Source organism: Eriocheir sinensis, chromosome 10 (assembly GCF_024679095.1).
Source record: "Eriocheir sinensis breed Jianghai 21 chromosome 10, ASM2467909v1, whole genome shotgun sequence".
NCBI classification, from domain to species: Eukaryota; Metazoa; Arthropoda; class Malacostraca; order Decapoda; family Varunidae; genus Eriocheir; species Eriocheir sinensis.
This window is the reverse complement of record NC_066518.1, coordinates 990178-1016247: the sequence shown is the minus strand read 5'-3', so window position 1 is coordinate 1016247 and position 26070 is coordinate 990178. Positions and strand designations below refer to the sequence as shown.

Here is a 26070-nt window from a genome sequence, read left to right as displayed (position 1 = left end):
ATATTTTTATGTTTGAACATTGTAAGCTCCAGAAATCTAGTGAAATGCAGTCGAGATATATTTTCATTTTTATCGTAGTCAGCGATGGACATTTTACAAATATTCCCTGTTACAATTCACGGGAATATTTAAAACCCCAGAAGCAGCTTAATCTCCCCTGAAATATTTTGCCTCGCGGGCCACGTAGACGCTGCCGGGAAAAATTTAGGCTTCCATGGCTAGTTTCAAGGTCTCAGTTTTACATTTGCTTAATGGCTGCCGTGTATATGTGCTAATGGAAGTTCCAGATATATATGTAAAAATCTAGAAATAATAGGAATAATTCTCCTTGTAAGTATAGTGCGTGGCTGGACTAATATTTTTGCGCCCTAGAGAGAGGATTATTCTGGTGGTGCATTTAGACGTGTGAATGCGACTGACTCATCTATTACAGTTACGTCCGAGTGGCGGTGAAAGCCTAGTTGGCAGGGATATTCAGGTATCCCGTTTGGTGACCCACAATGTTCCTCTTATTCAGGTCTTCGCGGAAATGTCTTCACCTCTTTACTCGTGTGGCATTGTGGCCTGACAGTGCCTGGCGGAGAGAGAGATTTAGTGCCGGGCAGAGAGAGAGAGAGAGAGAGAGAGAGAGAGAGAAACAAAAAAAGGGGGATGGCAAAGAGAAGAAAAAACGAATAGTTAAAGGGTGAATGATGTCAAATATGTGGATGAAAAATAAAACAGAGAGGGAGAGTAGAGAGAGGAAAGTAGAAATTGAGGAAGGATGGAGGATGTTGAGAACCGCGTAACTCTGGAAAGGAAAGAGGTAAGGAAAGGATGAAGGGAAGGGAAGGGAAAGGAAGGAGATAAGATAGACAAATGTGGAGGAGAGAGAAAGAGAGACAAAGAGGGGTATAGCAAGACAGGAAAGAGGAAGAGAAAGACGTAGAGGTAAGAGATGTATCAAAGAAGGGAAGGAGAGGGAGTTTGGAAAGGTAAGGAGAAGGAGGAGGAAAAGGGTGAAACAATGAGAGAGAAATAGAAAAAAGAATGTATACATGCGTTTTTTTTTCATCTTTTTGTGTAATTCTTTCCCAACTCTTTTTTTGTGTGTGTTTCTCCACGTGCTGTTAATTATAATCCTACCTGTATTTTCCTCGTACATTTTTTTTTCAGTTCCTGTTTTATTTCTCGTAAATAAAAAATATGAACGTCCTTTTTCCTTGGAAAAAAAAAACCCCGCTTTAAATACTCTTCGTTTCACTATGCAGTCGACCTTCAAATAGTACGGTTTTCAATAGTCCGGTCTCGGTTTTATACGGATTGTCATAGAAGATCTTTTAAGGATTTTTATTCCTGCTCGTCGGGAAATTTAAAAATCCTAAAAAAATCATCTATGAAAATGCACATAAAACCGAAACCGATCTATTGGAAACCGTACTATTTGAGGGACGACTGTTTATCCGTTTATCTGGTATCGTTATAAAAACCGACAACGTTTCTTTCCTTTTATTTCAGGAATCAAGTTTGATATAAAAAAGGACAAGCATTATAGCTAACTTTTTCTCTCTGATAGGTATTTTTTGTGCCGCTGGGGCATTTTTCTGTTATTATTCCTTTATTTGGTGCTACATAAAAAGAAAAAAATGCCAATTCTATAAAAACAGGATGTAAAGATTGCTCTCTCTCCAGGGGATCAAGAACTGAGGCAAAAAATGGTGAACATCCACCGAGTGTAAGTTTTGCTCTTTTTTTTTTTTTTTTTTTTTTTTTTGCGGGAGCGTCTGGTCGCTCGATGTGCTGATGAGTTACATTTTCTTGAGACGAAGTTTGTTTGTTTTAATTCATTAATTACGGCTTATCTGGGGCTCACTACTTCTCGGGGCTTCATATTCATTTAATTTTTGTCTATCATCGTCGTCATTATCAACGTTATATGTAATGCTAGTAATTGTTATTGTTGTTTTCCATATTTACCTCCTCCTCCTCCTCCTCCTCTCCTCCTCTTACTCTTCCTCCTACGCATCTTGAATCTCTTCTTCTACTTCCTCAGCTTCAATTTCGCATCCTTTCCTCCCGCTCCTATTCTTCCGCGTACTCCTTCCTCCTTCCCGGGCTCTCCTGGCCACGGCTGGAGGTAATGTATATAAATATGTTGATACCAAGCCTGAATAGGTGTTTAGGTAGCGCCCCGTCGCACACGTGGGGTCCTGATAAGCCCCGCGCTGTTGTGTTTGCTCGTGAAGATTGGCCGAGTTTACGTCCGAGGTAGAGAGTTGGGGGGAGGGGGGAGCCGGGGGAAGGGGGGGAGGGGGTGCTGGGGGCGTGTGGGCGGATGGGATGCAGAGGGAGGGAGGGAGGGAAAGAGGGATGCAGGAAAATTTATGGAACTCTTGACGGAGATATTCATAGTTGGAGGAGAATTTTGTATCTTGTATTCCGCAGAGAGAGAGAGAGAGAGAGAGAGAGAGAGAGAGAGAGAGAGAGAGTTAAACGGTGACTGGCTATGAGGCGGAAGGAGGGTATAGGAGAATAAAAGAGAATGAGAGGGAGAGAAAGGGAGATAGAGAGAGAGGGAGACATAGGGAACTAGAGAACAAAGGAAATGGAACGAGAACGAGAGGGTGAGGCCCTTTGTCGGTGTGTTGCCGGCGTTATGTTTTCACTTTGTTGGCGTCGACGAAGATAACATTGTTACCAATTGGAATGGATTCACTGCCGGGATGAAGAGCCACGTGTCCTGCTGGATGGCTGTTGTCCTGTCCCATCACCGCCCGCGCCGCCCCCCTCTTCCCCTCACCCACCGCCCACCCTAACCCCCGTCGCCGCCCCCCCCCCCCCTTCACCGCCCTTCGCCTGCGTCATAACATTGTGTTCCCTATTATCAGCTCCCATACTCCCATTACTGTTTGCTTGCTCTCCGCCCTGTGCTACTCTCTCTCTCTCTCTCTCTCTCTCTCTCTCTCTCTCTCTCTCTCTCTCGCGCGCGCGCGCGCGCGCACACACACACACACACACACACACACACACACACACACACACACACACTCACACTCACATTCACACACACTGCACGCTTCACCCATATATACAGGTGTCCTTTCATCCTCTCCCCTTGTTTCATGCTTCCTCCTCCTCCCTTTAATAATCACCTATACTCCATTGCTACATGCACACCAGCCTGTATACCCTTCCGTGCCCCATCAACCACGCAGAACATTTCAATTCTATTTCTCTTCTCTTGTTTCTTTCCTTCCCCCTCCCTTCCCCTCTTGCCACTCTCCCCTTCCATACACTATTCCCTTTGCGTCACTTACAACCCCATGTCCACACCTCTTCACCCACCCCTAGTACACTTCATTTAGATACGTTTTGTCATGTCCCTCCTCCGTATCACCCTCTCATGTTTCTTTCGCGTTACCCTCTGTGCCAGTTTCACGCCCCTAGATATAGATCATACAAGTACCCTTTGCCCTAAATTTAGATCACTTATCACCCCCAATGTCCAGACCTCTCCACCCACCCTTTTGTGCACTCTTCATTCAGGCGGCTCTTGTCATGTACCTCGTCCATATCACCCTCTCAAATCCCGTTCACTTTGTCACCTTTGTTGCCCCATGTTCAGACCCATGTCACCCCCCATGTGCACCCGGAACACATTTCACGCTCTCCCCACCACACCCTCGCGCCCCATTACTCGCCATTACACCGCTTCATCCACCCCAGTGACCCGGAACGCGTATTTACCCTCACTCACCCTTCACCTCTCCCCTATGCACTGAAACGTCGCCTCAAATTCGCGTCTTCTACTTGGCAGTTTTCCCTGATCTTCACCGTGTCGCAGCCACAGCTTGGCAACACTGCACTCCCGTCACGTCTCCTCCGCTCACCCCTGCCTCCTTGCCCCCCACACAGACCATCCTCGCGCCATGCATTCTGCTCTCTCGCCCAGCTTTCTCCCTTCCCTCCCCCCGCCAGTTGTTGACGCACCCTGTACCTTTCTCACAGTCACCGTCCAGAACCCTTACACCCTCGCCGCGCTACCTCAGCATGCAGACTTACGAGCCTAAGGGAAGGCTGTGTGTGTTGCATCCTCCCACTGTCTTCCATGCACTACACACCCCAACATTCTAGGCACTGTGGCAGCAGGCGCTATTGACATTTTACTTTAGATTTTTTTGGTGTGAAAAAAAAAAAAAAAAAAAAATATATATATATATATATATATATATATATATATATATATATATATATATATATATATATATATATATATATATATTTATTTATTTATTTATTTATTTATTTACTTGGTTATTTATTCATATATCATTTTTCTTTTCACAAACCCATTCTTTACACTTGCAGCTGGTAGAGCCGTTGTGATTTGCAAAGCTTGATTTTAGTGTTGCTCTTTTTTTTATTTATTTTTTCTATTTCTGATGAAAAGTAATTTTCACCCAAATATGAGACATACATTTTTATACTTATTAATTTACCTTATACTTTCCAAGTGTTCGATGTATAGAAAAGTGTAACTGAAATGCTTTAGCATAAAGTAAAACACACGCCCCCCCTGACTCTGAAGCTTTCCCAGAAAAGTGACATACCGCGGCGGCAAAACGTTAGATATAGTTGAACTTTCGTTCGTGTTGAGTTGAGTCCACTTTAACGCCATGGGGCCCAAACTGTCAGTGGTGGTGCTCAGTGTCAGCACTCACAGCTGCCGGGCGGCCGTCCGCTTGGCCCTCAGGAGGCTGGTGCAGCATCGCCTCGGCCTTTATAGTTACTGTCGCCCTTTACTTCCGGCACGAAATGTCGCTGAGGGGAGTTTTTCTCGGTGATTAGAGGACGGATGTTTCGTCTCACTGTCACGTCAAATTTGGAAGTTCTGACGGGGGCGTCGAGAGTTTCGTTTCATGTCCTCTCAGGAGGCCTCTTTAGCTCTCATGTTTTGCATTTAAATAGGAAAGACAGCAGGTGGCAGACTTACTGCACTCAATGTTTCGCCACATCTCCTTCGTCCCCCCACATGCATGACGCCGTAACACACCCCGCCCGAAGTTGAGGCTGCCATCATACATGTGTCCAGGATCGTGGCACATCGAGGCTCAGGCAGCGGGGAGGAAAATTAAACCACCGGAATAAAGTGACATGGGAAGCAGTTTGTTTTCTCGCTTTCATTTGTGTCTTCATTGCCGCCGCCGCCGCCGCCCCCCTTTGTATGTGGGGGCGGCCTCTCCCGCCGCATCGTCGTCGACCCACAATGCCCTCGCCCTAAAAGTCCATCCCCAAACAACGCCACGGCCGCGAGCCTCGAGTCACGCCGCTGCTCCCACAAACACGACTCTGAGCAAATTGTCGACGGAATCTATAAAAAAGCGTTGAATATTCAGAGGGATGAAAGGCTCGCTGTTGACGTTTGGGCTTAATCACAAATGCACCCGTCCGACCCTTATTTTTCCCCCCGCCCACCAGCCCGACCCACAATGCACGGCGGCCTCCGGAGCTTGTTGACACGGGTGACGTCACGGGGGAGTTTTTGAAGCGTGTCTCGCTCACCAAATATGACCCTCGACGGGGATGGTTTGTGGCCCCAGTTACGTTTACATTAGAAATATTTTTGTCTCTCCGCTTTCGTTTGTGTATGTAAACTTGTGCTCTCTCGGCCTTGATTAGATTTCCTATTGTGATTATCATTTTTTCCCCTTTTTTCCCTGTTCCATCCGCTCTCAGATTGCTGTGCCGCGCTCCGGGTCGCGGTGTTGGTTTGTGTGGCTCACTTATTTTTGGTTCTGTGATGTGTTTGCTTTTCGAATGTGTTTTCTTCTCTTGGTTTCGAGAGAGGAGGCAAACGGCAAACGGGTTTCTTATTGAGATTTGTAGAAATTCTGATTTTGAAGTGCAGTTTTATGAAGTGGATGCAGGCTGCCCTCATCCTTTCAGTTAGCCCAAGCCTGTCTTTCTGATATCAGATGTGTTACGAACATGGACTTTGAGGTAACGATCTAAGAAGTAAGTGTTTCATCACAATTGAGGTCCGCCTCTTCCTGCCATCATCTTTATCTTTCAGCTATTTGACCTTTGTCTCATCACTTCCCTAAAGCAACATCTCATATCCATACTGCATTTCAACCAATTTTTCCTCACAAACGTAGGGAAAACACGCTCGATGTTTTCCATAACCTTGTCATCACTTTTCTTTTGTTTTTTAATAAACTTGAAAACTTTTCTCTATGACGGCAGTCAGTCACCGCCTTGCCTCCCTGTTGCTGAAACTAGAACCGACAGTGAAGCCAAATTGAAGTATAACGGTATGATCCCGCAATTCACGGTAATGGTAAAAATGTTAAAAAGAATTGGTATTTAAGCGGAGGAAGCATTTCCATTATCTCCTTAAGCCTTATATAAAATTCATATAAAGATGACATGCAGCAGCGAAACCTTTTAAAATTTACAAAAGAGGAGCAAGAGCTTGTGGTGTGAGTTGATGACCACGAAAGTGCGTGATGTAAGACGCACCCTTTTAGACTTGTTTGTGCCTTTTTTTTTAAAGTCCTGAGGAGGCTGACCTTCATTGGAGAAAGTACCGCAGAGTGTATTGGTGACGACAGTCCTTTCTCACCACATTACGTTGTTTTGTTTCCATCTGTTTGTTTATTACCAGCAATACGTGAATTTCAATGTGTCGTTGCGTCCTTCACTAAACTTGCTTGAAGTGGATTACTCTTGTTATCACCGACAGAAGCGACAGGCGGAAATTTACGTGGGTGCGTTTATATTCATGCACACACACACACACACACACACACACACACACACACACACACACACACATATATATATATTCACCGCTCCGGTAGCTCAGTGGTAGAGCTCTGCCAGGCTTCACGGTCTGGCAGGCGGAGGTTCCAGCTCTGCCCAGTCCCAGGACTTTTCCACTGACAAATGAGCAATTACTGTCCCCCCTTGATTTAGGTGATGGGGTGTGTGGTGTGTAAAGGTCCCAGCAGTACCCAGAGATCGACTATAATGGTCAAGAGGGCACTTGCTGGCGATGACGAGCCCATGAGTTCGTGGGTGATTCACACACACACACACACACACACACCAGACTGGAAGCAGATGGAAGGCAATAAGTCCAAATTATGATTGACACTAGGAAGACCAGAGACATGAAAATATACAGACAGAGAGAGAGAGAGAGAGAGAGAGATTCTTTCTAAAGGGATATATGGAGGAAGAGTGGCGGAGGTTCAGACAAAGCGGGACTTGATTCATAGCGGCGGATGCGTACATGAAAAAGGCTCGCCGGCCAGACAACAACAATGGCCTAAAAGGGAAGATGAGCCGACCCAGCATGGCGCCCCTTGACGTCACTTTTCGAAAAGGAGGAGGAAGAGGGTTGCCGAGGAAGAATGGAAGTAAGAGGAGGAGACTTGGAAAGACGAGCAATAGCAAACCTATTCGCTCATAACGAGGTTACCCGCTCTTGTTTTATCTTCTCGTCAGGCACGTCAGTGTCCGTTGAGCAGATCAGAGGATTTCGGTACGTACGTTCAGTTCATTCTTCATGCAACAAAGTAGCAATACGACTGATTAACGGAGTTGCAGGTATTCGCACTAACTACTTCTGCAGGAAGCTTGTTCCACTGGAGGATGACTCGGTTTGAGAAGACAAAGATTAGGACAAAAAAAATGGAGAAGAACAGAGACAAGGAGGTTTTACTACTTTAGATAACTTTCAAGTTTTGAAATTTCAGAACTAGTTATCTGTGCTACAAGACAGACAAAGACTGGCTGACCAACCGACAAACAGCAAAACAGAGGTCAACAGTTGTTGGTGGCGGAGGAGCATTTTTGAAACATTTGAACTAGCAATATGACTAAAACTATTACATGAACTCTTGTTGTAAAAGTGTGGAAAGTAAAACATGCATACCTTTTTCTCCGCTTTAAAGACAAAGAGACAGGATGCTGCTACACTCTCTCTCTCTCTCTCTCTCTCTCTCTCTCTCTCTCTCTCTCTCTCTCTCTCTCTCTCTCTCTCTCTCTCTCTCTCTCTCTCTCTCTCTCTCTCTCTCTCTCTCTCTCTCTCTCTCTCTCTCTTTGTTTGTTTGTTTGTTTGTTTGTTTGTGTGTGTGTGTGTGTGTGAGAGAGAGAGAGAGAGAGAGAGAGAGAGAGAGAGAGAGAGAGAGAGAGAGAGAGAGAGAGAGAGAGGAGTGGAGAGACAGACAGACAAATAGACAGACAGACAGAATAACCCCGTGACCCAAGAACACAGACACTCACACCTAACTTGACAATACGGTGAGATGCATCTTAGTCCCCGCGGGTGAGCTTCAGCCATGGACTCTCCGGACTCCTTGAATGCAACGCAAAAGAGAAGTAAAATGGGATCGTAAATTTCTGTCCTGGAACTGTTTGCGAGGTTGATCGTTGACAAATTATTGGGCGAGTTTAGCTTTTTTCCTTCTATTTGTGAGTCTTTGTTTTCCGGTCCGGGTTTGAGAGAGAGAGAGAGAGAGAGAGAGAGAGAGAGAGAGAGAGAGAGAGAGAGAGAGAGAGAGAGAGAGAGAGAGAGAGAGAGAGAGAGAGAGAGAGAGAGAGAGAGAGAGAGAGAGAGAGAGAGAGAGAGAGAGAGAGAGAGATTACCATTGGGGTGTGCATATTTGTTTTTAAGATTTTAATGATATTATTAATTTTGATTATGGTAATGATGAGTGCTATGCTAATATTGTTGGTGTGGTAGAGAGAAGGAGGAGGAGGAGGAGGAGAAGTCGGTGTTTGATGTTAAATTGGCGCTCTCAGTTTCATTTCTCATCCTTCTTATCTTTTTGTATTGCCTTTGTCTGTTCGTTTGTCTTTTTTCCTTCTCTTTAATTCTTACTTTTTCTTTCCTTTTATCATTCGTTATCTTCTGCTTTCCTGTGCCGATTGTAGCGCTGGATATTTTTTTGTGTATTGATTTGCATGAAGTATAATTTTCACCATCACAGTGAATAATAGTCTTCAGAGATTTAAAATTGCTCTCAGTTTTTTCTCTTCATCTTTTTTTTTTTCTATGTTCTATGTCTCTCTGTCTTTCCTTTTTGCCATTCTCCTACTTAACTTTTTTTTCTCTCCCTTTGTTATTCGTTATCTTTTTTTTTAGTCTTCTGTAGCGCTAGATATATATTGTTTTGTGTGTTCTCAGTGGAATATAATATTTTCATCTTCACAGTGAATAATAGATATTCTAAAGATGAAATATGTATAGTTTATCCAGTGGGAAACTTCATAAATTTTAACTTCAAATTTCTTATTCATCCGTCTAACCGGAGATTAATTATATTTTACCTCCAGCCTAATTCATCTTCCTTCCCAACTAAGGCTATTAATCCTTATCAATTGACCGATGCCGGCGAACCCAAGAACGTATAATTTTATCAAAACTTTGGACCTTGAAGATTTACCGTAAGACAAGAAAACTCACAAAATAAAAACTTTCTAATAAACGCTGCCAGTGTCGGCGGCTCTGCTCCTCCCCTTGGTGCTGTGTCTTCAGCGGGTCCTCAGGGGGAGGGGATCGTTTTGGCCACTCAACTTCGGCCTCGTCGGATCCGCGGGGTAAGAACTGAGCCGGTCTTTGTGTGCGCCTGACACCTCGACGCCCTCCCTCCCCGAGGCTCATCGTTGTGGTCTTTATGCGTTCACTTCAGCTCCTGCACCACCCGACACCTCCTCAGACTGCCTGTAAGCGCCACAGGGACACCTCGACACACACACACACACACACACACACACACACACACACACACACACACACACACACACACACATATCACCCTCCCTTGCCCCCTCCCTCCCCACACTTACACTCATCCCCTTCCGCCCCCCACACTCCCAAACATTGGAAAACAACGCTTGAGGCTCACCGCTCTTGTCTTTGTTTCCCCTCCAGAGGTCGTGCAACACCCTTGGCCGGAACCTCATTAGACCGCTTACAAGCACAACAGCAGCACCGCGATGTCAGCCCGAAGATACATCAGTAAAACTTGTCTGCGGGAAGCATGAGCAGCACCGCGCCTCCAGCAGGGGAGCGGAGCATGAACTCTTAGTATTTCCTCCGCTCCCCGCACCTCCTTCATTGATATTTCAGCGCCATCTCGCCTCGACCCGGCACTTCGACACCAGGTAGGCAGAGGCGGCCCCAATGTTTTAGTCGCATGCAGGTAGTTTATTTCGTGCACTGCCCACAGCCGCTGTTAGATACTGTCTGCCGCAGCGCTTTGTTGCTCTTCATTGCAGTGTTGGGTTTTGGGTCTTCGTTATAAAAGTAGTAATAATTACTATCATTATAATAATAGTAATAGTGATAATAATGATAATGATTATAGCACTAATACTCATACTAATAGAACAATATTAATATTGATATTTCCTTGTTTTATTATTATTATTATTATTATTATTATTATTATTATTATTATTATTATTATTATTATTATTATTATTATTATTATTATTATTATTATTATTATTATTATTATTATTATTATTATTATTATTATTATTATTATTATTATTATTATTATTATTATTATTATTATTATTATTATTATTATTATTATTATTATTATTATTATTATTATTATCAAGTGAGGAGGAGAAAGGAAACACGGCGAGAGATTTGCAAAAGGGCGTGACCTGACCTTCGACTTTGCCTCTGAGCAGCGTCTCGTATGATCTGTTCTGTATATAGCGGTGTGACAACTGAGGCACCTCAGTTCCCGTGAAGAAGCGAAAGCGAAACTAGTCGGGAATAAATTCATCTCAAACACGCCCGTGTTTCTTTCCTTCTACATCACTTAACTTGTCTAGAATGTCCTTACATTATTATTATTATTATTATTATTATTATTATTATTATTATTATTATTATTATTATTATTATTATTATTGTTTTCATTATATTATAGTTATTTCTTTCTTTGACACATGCACGGGGGTTGGGCGATCATCTTCATACAAAGGACAAAGGCAGCAGCAAGGAGACGGGGGGGGGGGGGGAGGATGACAACCGTTCACCCGAGTTGGTGTTCTCGCGAAAGAGGAGAGACACAAATCTGATGACTTCGTTCTTCCTCAGATTTTGTCACGTGATTTTACTCTTATAATTGTATTGTATTCGCTTCTTTTCTCCGATGACTTTTATTCGTTGAAAATGAGCCTTTGGCGTGACCATGCAGGAATTTTCATATAAGATGTTCTCCATCAGAAAATTTATTACGGTATTCTGAAAAAATATAATACAGTTTGTTCTTCGTCTTTATGAATTTGAGAAGACTTGTTATAAAGTTGAGACGTAGGGAGTGTGTTGCCAAGGCATTATGGGCTTCAGCTGAGAAGTGCTGCGAAGCTTTTATTGTGGCATCGTGGTGTAGGTGCGCTTCCTGACGTCTTGGTGAGTACCTTCAAGTTTTGGCTGTCGTTTGGGCAACATGTCTTTATGGTCCATTGATAGAATGTTGCGGAAGGAGAAAAATAGGATATTGGAAAAAAAAAAACTTGGAAAATAAGGTGAAAGAAAAGTTAAATGTTGACACCGAGTAGTCTGACATGTCAAAAGTTAGTTAGTTGTGAGAGTTCAGGTGTGGTGGGGAAAATTAGAGGAAATATGAAGTGCAATGTTCTGGTAAAGGATGAAGCACTCAGAGCGAAAGAGAAGTTTCAGCATCAAGGTGTCGTAAATGGAAGGAGAGATGCGTGCTTTGATGAGAAGAACATAATATTACAGTTGAGGAAAATGCTTGGAACTCTGAAAGGCAATTAATTGAACGAAGTCTACCTCGCAGGCAGCAAGAGTTTTCATGAAAGGATCCGGCTGTGAATGGTGAACGGAACTAAAATGCTTGTTTGATATGAGAGGTCAAGGATGAGAACAATGGAAATGGGCAGGCCAAGGAATACTGGTCTTGTACGCGTCTTTGTGGCTTCCGATTTCGAAATAAGTGTATGGAATGTAAAATTTTGGAAACAGGTGAATGACGTGTTGAAGAAAGTTGATATGGGGCGTGAATATGACGTTATGATTATTGTTACATTATCACATTATGATTATGATTGCTACATTATGAGCTCTCCCACGCACGAATACCGGGAACAATAATAAAAGAATCATATGAGAAAAATTAGTATAATGGATAATTACAGGTAGCATTTTGTCACGTCTTCTCTGCTCCAATGATGCCTTTTATACCCCTTGGTGTCACATATTTCTGTTACTCGCGTCATAATCTGTTCCTCGGGCGTGAGTGGTGTCAGGTGAAAGGATGAAATTAAGGTCCGGATTCTTAGATTCTTTCGGCTCTCTCAACAAATACATCCAAAGGTCACATAGGAGATTATTCGGGCTCTCATGCGTGTTTTTTTCTCATTCGTGGAGCATAATCCGTGTGACACTATCGCTGGACTCATAAAACTACCCAAAGAAATATCCACAACCTCTTCGAAAGCTTTATCAGATATGGATATGTAAGCCGCTAAATGTTTGAGAATATGAACCTAAGAAGTATATCGAGACTGGAAATATAGGGCATGAAATAGAAACGAATGGCAACGCTGAATGAGGCAGGCTGATAATGATGATAATGATGATGGAGTAGGTAATATTAGGCCATCCCACGCACGAACAATGAACAAAACGGTTATTAATTGCCCCTCCCCCCCGAGCAAGGGAGCTAAAGCCGCATATATTTAGGAACAGTAGCAATGATATAGAGGCTAGTGAAGTGGACGTTGGAAGTGCCGATCAACCGCTTTTAAGAGGCCTTCCCACGTTCCAGTAAGCCAGTTGAAGTGCAGAAGGACGTGGCTAGTGAAAATAAATGGAAGATGATGCTCAGTTGACGTTCATTCGGTCGTTACTGTCTTGTGAAATTAGTCTGGTAGTTAGTATTGTTCTCCTTTATTGTCTTTCTTAACTTGCTCATCCTTGTCTTTACCTCTTCATTGTACCTCCTCCTCCTCATCTCCTCCTCCTCCTTCTCCTCCTCCTCCTACTACTACTACTACTTCTACTACTACTATTTTGAAAACTATGACGAAGACGACTGCCACAGGAATACAAGTAATGACGAATGCGCACACTGTTAAGACGCAAAACCAAGAATATAGTCATGGATTCATTTTACTCTCGCTGCGTGCCTCTCTGATTGCCTGCCTGGGTCTGAGTGTAGGGGAAGCAACCTGGGCAGCGGTGTGCGTGTGTGGCCAAAGAAGGAACAATGGGACGGCGTGTACTGACGAACTAAGAACAATGGGCGAAGGTAGAATAGTGGACAGGGAGGAACAAAGGAAGACCAGTAAACATGAAAAGTTGAATAGTAGAGATGAAGGAGGCATGGCGAACACTGACGAAATAAGAACAATGGGCGAAGGAAGGATAATAAACATGTAGAGTGTTGCATAGGCGAGGTTTTTTTACGCGTGAGTATTGATAAAGGTAACTGGCTTGATGAAGTGAATAGGAAAGGAAGAAAACGTTGTGTATATATAGGTTTTTAAATGTGTTTTTTTTACATCAAAGGACACGGCTCAAGGGCAACAAAAAGAGTACACACACAAAAAAAAGCCCGCTGCTCGCCGCACCCAAAAGTCGTTTAAGTATTCAAGTGTATTTAAGTTGTGGTTTGCAGATGTTTTCCCAGCAGAACCACTTGACTCCTTGTTAGTTTGCCTCACAGAACTGCCAACTCTGCGACTTTTGTTTCCTCACCACGCGCTAAGGCCACAGGGAGCACCATATAGCCCATGAGGTTTCGGGTGACAGTGGATCAGGGCAACCGGAAACACTAGATGCTCCATACCCTACCATTGGCGTTACCGGCGACCCATCAGGAAGAACACGGCCGCTTTTCACACTACCCTCAAGCACCAGAGTTTAGAGTCTTGAAGAGGAGGGTATCAGGACACCTCTCCTCCCGAAATTGACCTCTCTTTTTGGACCCTCCTTTGACCTCTGTTCGGGAGCAGTGAGTAGCGGGCTTTTTTTTTTTTTTCTTTACGCCCTTGAACTGTCTCCTTAGCTGTAAAAAAAAAGAAAAACTCCTCTGGCGTCCGAAGCTTAGCCCCGCCGTCACCCCAAAAACTCTGTGAATAGAATAACAACATTGATAACTTAGGACAACGCCGCCATATCACTACCACCAACATTATGGATGGTTAATTACTATGTGAATGTTAATGTATAATACCAGAACACGAAGTTAGAGCCACCGGGCGTATAAAGAAGATGAGCCGACAAACGTGATGCTTGGTGAGTGATTGCTGGATGAAGTGTGCCGACTCTTCTTTCTCTTTTTCTTTTTTTCTTTTACTTCTTTTCCATTTCTCAATTTCATAATCATCAAAATTATCATCGTTGTCGTCGTCATCATCATCATCATCAAAATTATCGTCGTCGTCATCATCATCATCATCAAAATTATCATCGTCGTCGTCATCATCATCATCATCATCATCATCATTGTTATTATTATGTAAGTCCAGTTATGAAATTCTTGAAAGTTGAAAAATAATTGTGATATCAGTAGTGGTTCGTCATTATGATAACATCTAAATAGAAGGAAATCAACAACACCGAGGATCACAACAGCCTGCAACTAGTTTCTGTGAGCCTTAATTCTTTAGCAGGCTTTTCCAACACATTAAATTTGCACTGTGAGGTTCCAAGATATTTAAGCAAGCCTCAGCGGATGAGGGAATAATGCATAGAGAAGACGAACCGGCGATGCATTCAGGAACTACATTAATCATAGGGCTCATAAATATCAATAAACATGGCTAGGTACTTGTAACACACACACACACACACACACACACACACACACACACACACACACACACACACACGCCGTAACAACAACACGCTCCTTTCACAGTCTCACCAAAAGTATGATCAGGAAATATATTGCACGTTTATTGGTTGTAAGTCTTGTGGGAGCCATTTCGGTAGGGAGGAAGGGGACCACTACCGCTCCCTGCCCTTAACCCCCGCCCTCTCAGCCTCCTCTTCCTTCTCTATTTCTCTCTTTCTCTTTACTATCCTCTTTCTCTTCCTCTCGGGGTGTGAGGCCGGCGAGCAGCATGGTCACGGAAGGAGAGGGCGCAGCCGTATAAAGAGAGGAGCGGTCACAAAACATGGAGACAGAGGAGGAGGAGAAAATTGAAAACCGGTGAAAATATTGGCGATAAAGAACGGTGGGAGAGAGAGAGAGAGAGAGAGAGAGAGAGAATGCACACCCATATCAACTCACCTCCCTCTCACGCTCATCCCCCCACCACACACTCCTTTCTTGTTATTAACTAAATATAACATAGCATAATAGTAGTATTGTTCATGCGTGGCGGGTGTGGCGTGACGGGAAGCAGCGGGAGTAAGCGAAGTGATCTTGCAGGGAGGTGATAGTGGTGGCGGGCGGTGCTGAGCCGCAGTGCAGCTGTGTGGTGGTTGGCGGGGCTCCGGGACCACACCACCCTCGGCCTCGGTGCAGCTGTTGGCTTGTAACGCAGCGCCAGAAGACCTTTAGTCCGGCCGTAGGAGGATATTGCCGCTGTATCTTCTCAGGGATCCCTGTTGCTTCACGGGTCTGCATTAATTCAGGTGCAAGGCATGCGTCGCTGCACCAACACACTCAGCCTCATGGATAAATTTACCTGCGGGAACAAGCGAGGTTATACGCATGCAATCACCCCCGTGAATGCTCCAGAGCCGCACGATCACGATCACCTGCGTGTACAGACGTAGTGCATACATTCACTGCGCCGCGTGGGGGTGCACGGTCCAGTAGTTGTTGTCGTGTCGCCCTGCCTGTGGTGAAGTGACAGGTGAGCCAACTTGTCCTCTTTATCAGGCAGGTCGTGGTGGGCCCTTACCCCGTCAGACACAAACTTGCACGGCTCATCGCCTCCCTCCGCCGCATGCATGGCTCCTCGCGTCCCGCCGCGCGCCACTCACACCCCCTGCCCTTGTCCAATACGTTACCAAATAGTTTCAACTTTGAATATCATTTTGAGGCTGTATCGATGTTGAGGCCATATTGCTGCCTCCCAGAGTTTATGGCTACAGCTCTGGCGGCTCATAAAATTATTGTGTATAATTAATATGTTGATTACGATTCGAGGTATTCAGTTCGTTCATGGCTACGGGTAATGATAATGCGCACATGGGTTACATAAAAATAGATAGTGTAACACATGAACAGATTAACACATTCGTTAGATCAATAGATAGGCATTCCGCGCCAGCAGAACTGTAACAGCTAAAAATTCTTCGTGGAATATGGGCTTCCGGGCAACCATTATAAAATATACCGTGCGTTGGAATACTGCTAAGCTCGACCAAGAAAATTTAAAGGGAAACAAATATGCAAGAGTATCCCGCGGCTGAAACTCGACCGCGCTTGAAATGGACATGGGCAGGACACATGTTTCTCGGGCAACCAACAGATAGACAGCGGGAGTGACGGCGGCAGGCCAGGACGGAGTGGCAGAACGCACTGGCCAGGGAAACAGGTGGAGGGACAAGACCTATAAATTTGCTAGGGTGGTCGGGGAGAGAGGGGGTAACGGTCGTAGGGCCAACAGACTGGGGCTAGAGCGGCCTGCCTTTGTCCCGTAAAGTAAGGCGGGTTGATGGTGGTAGGCAATTTTTTACCTGTAGATTTCATTACATTATTCGGTAGCTGGTGACACGCACAAGTGTGTTTGTTACCTGTGCGTGCAGGGAAATGTTGCTAATGCTCCTAACATCGCTGTTTATTTATTTACTTACCTAGTCATTTACTTCTGTAACAATATTTTTTTTGTATTTTTAGTTGATTTCAATATATATATATATATATATATATATATATATATAAATATATATATATATATATATATATATATATATATATATATATATATATATATATATACTTATTTTCAAATAAACTTTTGCAAGTCTATTTATGATTAATTTATTAGCTTTGGAATATCTTTCAAGTATTTATTAACTTACTTAATTTGTTGATTTATTTGTCACCCTTAGAGAATTCTTTATTTGCATTTATTCATTTATTTTTGTCCAGTATTTTTAATTGGATTTGGGAGATTCGAGGTTTTATGTGAGTGTGCGTGCGTGTGTGTTTGCGTTCATGTGGACGCGTGTGTGTGTGTGTGTGTGTGTGTGTGTGTGTGTGTGTGTGTGTGTGTGTGTGTGTGTGTGTGTGTGTGTGTGTATTTACCTATTTGTAGTGTACCGGGCCCGAGCTAAGCTCTAATACTACATGTGTGTGTGTGTGTGTGTGTGTGTGTGTGTGTGTGTGTGTGTTTTCCAATTTACAATATTTATGAATCTGGCTATATTTACACATATGAAATGTTACGATTTATGTATTTGCCACCATAGTTTTTTTCTTTATTTGCATTTATCATCACCATCCCTGCTTCCTAGCACCTCTCGCTACCGCCACCGCCATCACCATCACCACCACCATCACCTGTCCTTTTCATCACTCTTTTTCACCATCACCAAATGAACACGTGCCAACATCATCACTCATCACCATTAGTACCACCATCACTTCCACGACACTAATTACACGATTTCCGTCCTTGTCCTCGCCCATATCACTATAAAAGGACCCACTTAAGTATTTCCCTGACTCTCACAATAACTATTTAACTATTAATATTACTTCCCTCATACCCTCCACCCAGAAAACCACTATGTTCACTACCACCACCATCACCGTCACCACCACCACAACTACCACCACCATCACCACCCACAACCACAATCATCACTGTCACCTCACCCAGTCCTCACAACCACCACCACTACCACTCACAGAGAACCATCACCATCACCAACATCACCACCACTACCAAAACCATCACTATTTTTGCCTCCATATCCACCCCCGCCACCACCAGCACCAGAACCACCACCACCACCACCACCATATAATTTACTTGAAAATTGTTTTTAGGAAATGTGATCAGAATCGCCAAAACTAAAAGGGAAAAACGCGTAACCTGAATTAACTATTTGAAATATTAGATAAAATTGTCAAGTGTATCATGAGATATCCACCCTAATCTAGTCTTGTGGATTTATGTAAAGAGAAAAAAAATGTTGTGGAGATAATGTGCATTGCGTTTATTATATTTTTCTATAAAGTATTATGAAAGGCGAACCACAAACGGATTAATTTAGCTTTGCAATCATAAAACGAGAAATAAAGTCACGATGTGAAATTCCCCAAATATTAGTGTGGGGAAAATTGAATTATTAAATATTTGGAAAAGGGAACCGTGACCCTCAAGCATACGACTATTGCGAGTTCAAGAGCTTTACATGCGTCCAAACAGCCTCTTGCGTGCCGTCTGCGTGGCTCAGGAACCCCAAGTGAGCAAGACTTTGAAGCTCGAAGTGGGTTATTTACTCCCAAAAATACGTGTGTGTGTGTGTGTGTGTGTGTGTGTGTGTGTGTGTGTGTGTGTGTGTGTGTGTGTGTGTGTGTGTGTGTGTGTGTGTGTGTGTGTGTGTGTGTGTACTAAAATAACCCTGTTGATGGGTGTGTGTGTGTGTGTGTGTGTGTGTGTGTGTGTGTGTGTGTGTGTGTGTGTGTGTGTGTGTGTGTTAAAAGAACCCTGATGATTGGTATCCGTCCCCCTTCGAGTGGGGCTCCAAATCTTTCTAAGTGGCGTCACTCACATCCTCGGCTAATTAATATAAAATGTATTACGACTCATATAATTTTCCGGTGCGTCTTACTCCTGCTTGTAACGACTGATTTATTTATTTATCTGTCTATTAATCGGTCTATCCATTTTCATTGTATTTAGATATCTATTTTCTTATTCATATCTGTCTCTCCATTTATCTGAAAATTTTTACCCGTATTTTATTTTCTCCATCTTTCTATAATTTTATCATATCATCGATCGATTTAGTTATCTAATCTTTATCTATCAATCTGCTTGTCCATATATTTCTCTTTATTATATTTTTCTGTCAATCAAACTATCTATGTGTCCATCCATCTATCTATCTATCCATCTGTATCGTTGTCTATTCAGTATTCATCTATCTTTATATCTATCTGCCTATCTATCTATCTATCTATCTATCTATATCTATCTGTTTAGCTATCTATTATTCTTTATATTTATCTGTCCATCTGATAATCTATCTATCGATATATCTATCTGTCTGTTTGTTTGTCTGTCAGTCTGTCTGTATATTTGTCTGTCTGTTTGTCTGCCTCTGTCTCTGTCTTTGTCTGTTTAACTGTCTGTCTGTCTGTCTATACAATTATCTGTACATTTCTCCCTTTTCATGTGTGTGTATATGATAATAATAATAATCATAATAATAATAATAATAATAATAATAATAATAATAATAATAATAATAATAATAATAATAATAATAATCATAACAATGATTAAAATAATAATAGTAATGGTAATAATGATATTATTTGCGTTATATTAATACAATTATAATTATTATTTATATAATTTTATTATTATTATTATTATTATTATTATTATTATTATTATTATTATTATTATTATTATTATTATTATTATTATTATTATTATTATTATTATTATTATTATTATTATTAACATCATCATTACCATTTTAATGATGAATATATTCAAAGAAAAAGCTTGCGTGATGTTAAATTTCAATAAATGTTAGTAGTGTCCCTGAATGGGTTGCTGCCACAGCAGTGACCGTTTTTTTGGTTTATTCGCATTCTGTATTTTTTTTTAACGAATAGCTTCCTTAATGCTCCCTGCTTTCAACGAAAGTGGAATCAGTTGCTGCTAATGTCAGTCAGTCTGTCCTGCAAATTTTGCGAGATACACGTGACACTGTTCTTTGTTCATTGGTGGAAATGAAGAGGGAAAATGTTGATATAATAGCATTATTCTCTTTTTAAATATTGTTATTTCAAATTTGACCAAACTGATTGAATAATAAGCCAAGAGACAGAACGCGATGATTTTTGCAGCCAGGACTCTTAGCCTTGAAAGACTTTCAATTTCTTGAATGACACAAAGATGAAAGTTCAATGGAGAGCGAGAAAATTTATTCCATCTCTTAGCAACCTTGCACACAAGGACCGGTTGAAAAAAGTTTAAACTTTACTTCCTTAATTAAGAAGAGAAAATTGCTTGGCATGTTATTTAAGCGTTCAAGTTGCTTAGCAAATTGGAGGATATTTAGCAAGAAAATGTCTTTGATGCAAAGAGCAGCTCGGCAAGTACGATTATTGGCCAAATCAACTAGTGCGGCCAAAGTTACGGCGCGGTGGTGGGGGCCGCTCCGCCGCCACCAGCATCAAGGTCCGCCACGGAGCGCTAACTTTTCCCAACTTCATTAGCTTTCTTTATTTTCTTGCTTCATTCTATATTTCTTTTTAAATTGCCGGAAAATCTAATACAGACTCGGTTGCAGCACGAACCCACACGACGTGACGCCAAAATGAAATGCGATACTCCGAGTCTTATAAATTATATCAAAGAACTTGTGCATTCCTTGGCTCTACCAAATGCTAAGGCACGTTTATACCTCCTGCTGTATTCACGGGTCTAGTTTATAGAAAACTGTCTTACTTTCTGTCAAATACCTGTACATGTTTAATATTCAACTCCGTGGCCTAGAATATTCCGGTAACAGGTTATTGTAGTCTAAAAAAAGTGACGTTATTACGGGCCCACTCATGTGAAAGTCTTCTCTTTTATGCGCGTCGTGGCTCGTGTGTGGCGCCTGTGTTATATTAGCGGCCCGGTTTGGTTAATACACGTCAGTAAAGGGGACACGCGAGGGAGGGGAACTGGGCCAGCCGGACGTGCGCCCTTTGTATCACAGGCCGCGGCGTGTGATTAATTAAGGAAAAGTAGGCACGGAATGTCCATCTTTATTCCTTTGTGTTCGCGGCTCGGCCAATGAATGGTTACTTAATTAAAGCTACAAATAATTTCATTACATTATTGACATTTTTCCTGGGGCTTGATAATTATTGAAGTATTTTTTTTTCATATCCGAATAAATTTACCCTGTACGTGTATGTATCTGGTTAGCTATATACCTATCTTCCTGTCTGTCTGTGCCTGTCTGCTTCTCTGTCTGTCTGTCTCCGTCGTCTGTCTATCTCTCTGTCTGTCTCTATGTCTGTCCCCTTCAACTTCTGTATGTCTATCTCTGTCTGTCTCTCTGTGTCGTTCTCTCTCTCTCTCTCTCTCTCTCTCTCTCTCTCTCTCTCTCTCTCTCTCTCTCTCTCTCTCTCTCTCTCTCTCTCTCTCTCTCTCTCTCTCTCTCTCTCTCTCTCTCTCTCTCTCTCTCTCTCTCTCTCTATCTATCTATCTAACTACCTATCTATCTAACTACCTATCTATCTATCTATCTATCTATATCTCTCACAAGGGGAGTCATGTATCCGTGTTCACCTAACAAGCTTAGACAGAACAAAGATCAGGCTTCCCAGCACCACACGGCTTGCCTCGGTGCCGCCACATAGCCACGGACACACGGGCCATTCGCCGACGCTCTGATGGAAGTGAAATATTATGAAGCATTCCATTAGTCAGTGCGGCCCCCTGTCGAGTCTTGGCCGAGTGACCGAGTGAGTGGGTGAGCGAGGGAGGGAGCGAGGCACACCTGGTTAGGCTTATTTCCGCCTCCCGCCTCTCATTAGCGGCTTTTTTGTGGGGCTGGAAACTTTTAATAATATTTAAATCTTCCATTTTTTCATCGCATAATTAACGATATCAATATATTCAGTTGACTCAGGCCGGGTTCAGCATGTACGTGATTTACATGAAAAATTGCCGGGATTTGTACGTCGCATTTTTTTCTTAAATGATGATGTTCAGTCTCTTTTATTATCGTTTTATTATTACTATTATTATTATTATTATTATTATTATTATTATTATTATTATTATTATTATTATTATTATTATTATTATTATTATTATTATTATTATTATTGTTATTACTATTATTGTTTTTATTATAACTATTATAATTAATATATTATCATCATTATAATTATTATTATTATTATTATTATTATTATTATTATTATTATTATTATTATTATTATTATTATTATTATTATTATTATTATTATTATTATTATTATTATTATTATTATTATTATTATTATGATAGTTCTACTTTTTCTTCCTCTTCTTCTTCTTCTTATTTTTATTGTTCTTATTATAATTACTTTTATTATTATCAATTTCGCTATATTTATTTTTTATTTATTTTCATTTTTGCTACGCCCTAGCCTCTATAGTGCCGGTAGGCTTTCTTTAGGGGCCTGGTGGTCGGCCCGAGCCCGTCTTGGCGCAGGCAAGTGTTTATAGAGGCGCCATCTATTCTTAGCTCATGCTTTCCCCCCGGAGCTCAACATTGATTTCCCTTGAACATTTCCTCTAGAGTCCGGGTTGATAGGTGGTCTTCAGGACGGCATCTGGGTACTCTTTGGTCACTCGGCGGTGACTGAAAAAAAAAAAAAAAGATGTAGCGGCGGATTCGAACCTGCGTCATCCAAAACACGGCGGAACGCGGGACCATCACGCTAACCACTCAGCCACAACCTCCCCATTTGTAAATTTAATGTATTTATATATATATATATAGCGTTATTACGCCCCTTCAGTAATGGGAAAATGTATTGCCAGTTTCTGTCTTGGTGTTTCTATCTCTGTCAGAGTCTATCTGTCTGTGTCTGTCTGTCTGTCTGTCTGTCTCTCTCTCTCTCTCTCTCTCTCTCTCTCTCTCTCTCTCTCTCTCTCTCTCTCTCTCTCTCTCTCTCTCTCTCTCTCTCTCTCTCTCTCTCTCTCTCTCTCTCTCTTAATGAATTTATACTTAATCAATGTATTCCTGTTTGCCTGGTACTTAATTATGCAGTGTTGTCAGTGCCGCACCGCAGACGGCTGTTACACACTGCACCACATCACCATCAACACAACACCCCATCACCACCATCACCACCACCACCACTACCCGCCCCATCACAATCACCACTAAATAGAAATGTGGGAGGATTCGTGTGTGTGTGTGTGTGTGTGTGTGTGTGTGTGTGTGTGTGTGTGTGTGTGTGTGTGTGTGTATGTGTGTGTGTGTGTGTGTGTAATTCACCACGGCCTGCACGAGCTGGACTCGTAATCGCCAGCAAGTACCCTCCCGACATGAGCAAGTGCTCTTTTATAGTCGACCTATGGGTACTGCCAGGACCTCATACACTACACACCCCATCCCCTTGCTCACGGGGGGACAGCAACCACTCCCAGTCAACGGAAAGAATCCGGCCTGAGCGGGCTCGAACCGCCGCCCTGTCAGGCTGGTAAGCCTGGCAGCTCAGCGCTCTAACCAGTGTGTGTGTGTGTGTGTGTGTGTGTGTTATAGACCATGTTTATATCCTGTCTTCCCTCCTTTTCCCCTCGTTTCTATATATGCCCTTCTACCCTTACTCCTCTTTTCTCCTGCTTTAGTTTCTTCCCCTCCTTTTCCTTTTCCCTCTCATCGTCCTCCTCTTCACTATCGTACTCTACGCGTATCTTCCCACATTGACAACGTTCACAATGATCGCAGCAAAAAAATCTTTATAGATATTACCATAAAAAACCTGTTTGGGTATTATAAAACTTATTACAGATCGCCAGGAGCGTTTTGTTATTAGAGTGGACTTATAATCAGTTTCAGCCATTAGGCGAAAGGGAAACTGGGAACGTTTGGCCCGCCTCCAGCATCATAAGGTGAAGAGGAGGAAGAAGAGGAGGAGGAGGAGGTTGGGCTGGCGGTTGCAGTTGTAGTAATGGTGGTGGTTCTGGGGTTGGTGGGTGAGAGTGAAATAAAATGTCGGAAAAAGTGTTTCAGAGATATAAAAAAGCGCGTGAGTATAAAAAGGGATTGGTTAGGGAACAAAAGGTGCGAGGGGTAACGGAAAGAAAGGGGGCAAGGATTTAAAAGTTGTGGGAAAAACTATTTTGGGATGTCTGTAACATACACGAGTTTTTTCACGTGGTCCCTCGCAAACCAATTCGAAAGCCTCCGCTTGAATCCAGGGCGGGGCAGTCAGAGCGCCACCGCCCGGCTCATCGTTCATCATTGTGTGGGGGCACCTGCAGAAGCCCGGGGGAGGGAAACCCTTTTCGGGTGTCTGTAGCATGTAAGATTATTTTTTATTGTTTTTCGCCTATGGATTCGTGTGCCCCGTCTCGAATCTAGGCCGGGGCAGTCAACGTACAGGCCACTCAGCTCTTCGTCTTTCACTTTAGGTAATATTGGCCGCCAATAATCATTCATCACCTAATGAAAGACGAAATAGACAGTAAGCGGCAACTAATGCGAGAGTGTGAAAGGTTTATTCCTTAGACAGATTGCCCATTACTACATGCTCCAGGGTAACTTGTATTTTCTAAGGCGGCCTCACACGGGGAGTTTTCTTTCCGGCCAGTACCATCAGCGCCAACACTATCTGGCTAGAGTTGGCGGCCTGGCCGTTGATGAACCCGAACATAAACGACCGAGATGGACTCATGTTTTTTTTTATGGTTTTCATCTGTGTATTTTGCCTGCTCCACTACGTCACACCAAACTCATTCGTTGACCTAACACTAAGAGCGTAGTTTTACAATAAATGGTAAGACGAAGAGTGTTGGGGGTAGAGGCGGGCTGTTCCTTTGTTTTGCCATCGTTATCATCAGCAGCAGCACCAGCATGACCTTCAGCCATTACAAGTCCACTACAGAACAAAGGCCTCTGCCAACGTTCTGTCTGACAGTGGACTCCATATTGGTCCACCAATTCATCTATTTCGTCTCTTCGCTGATCCTCTGCCTGCCCTGACTTCTCTCATAAATTCCTATATGCTATTTTTCAACTTTGGTGGCCTATCTATTATCAGTTCTATGTGTGTGTGTTCACACGGCCTGCACGAGCTGGACTCGTAATCGCCAGCAAGTACCCTCCGACATGAGCAAGTGCTCTTTTAGTCATTCATATTGCTACCCAGGACCTCATACACTACACCCATCCTTGCTCACGGGGGACAGCAACCCACCCCAGTCAACGGAAAGAATCCTGGGAGCAGGGTTCAGACCGCCGCCCTGTCAGGCTGGTAAGCCTGGCAGCTCAGCGCTCCTAACCAGTGTGTGTGTGTGTGTGTGTGTGTGTGTTATAGACCATGCTTTATCCTGTCTTCCCTCCTTTTCCCCTCGTTTCTATATCTGCCCTTCTACCCTTACTCCTCTTTTCTCCTGCTTTATTTTCTTCCCCTCCTTTTCCTTTTCCTTCTCATCGTCCTCCTCTTCACTATCGTACTCTACGCGTATCATCCCACATTGACAACGTTCACAATGATCGCAGCAAAAAAAATCTTTATAGATATTTCCTTAAAAAACCTGTTTGGGTATTATAAAACTTATTACAGATCGCCAGGAGCGTTTTGTTATTAGAGTGGACTTATAATCAGTTTCAGCCATTAGGCGAAAGGGAAACTGGGAACGTTTGGCCCGCCTCCAGCATCATAAGGTGAAGAGGAGGAAGAAGAGGAGGAGGAGGAGGTTGGGCTGGCGGTTGCAGTTGTAGTAATGGTGGTGGTTCTGGGGTTGGTGGGTGAGAGTGAAATAAAATGTCGGAAAAAGTGTTTCAGAGATATAAAAAAGCGCGTGAGTATAAAAAGGGATTGGTTAGGGAACAAAAGGTGCGAGGGGTAACGGAAAGAAAGGGGGCAAGGATTTAAAAGTTGTGGGAAAAACTATTTTGGGATGTCTGTAACATACACGAGTTTTTTCACGTGGTCCCTCGCAAACCAATTCGAAAGCCTCCGCTTGAATCCAGGGCGGGGCAGTCAGAGCGCCACCGCCCGGCTCATCGTTCATCATTGTGTGGGGGCACCTGCAGAAGCCCGGGGGAGGGAAACCCTTTTCGGGTGTCTGTAGCATGTAAGATTATTTTTTATTGTTTTTCGCCTATGGATTCGTGTGCCCCGTCTCGAATCTAGGCCGGGGCAGTCAACGTACAGGCCA

At 42.9% G+C, this 26070-nt stretch overlaps 1 protein-coding gene across 2 annotated transcripts in view; it reads left to right on the top strand.

The window, feature by feature from the left end:
• The window catches only part of LOC126996405 (bestrophin-2-like), a 169843-nt gene that overhangs the window by 20867 nt on the left and 122906 nt on the right, over positions 1–26070 (top strand). For both annotated transcript variants that reach the window (XR_007751153.1, XR_007751152.1), the window contains one exon: positions 9923–10155. The gene's annotated coding sequence lies outside the window, so the exon portion shown is untranslated. The remainder of the gene's footprint in view (positions 1–9922; positions 10156–26070) is intronic.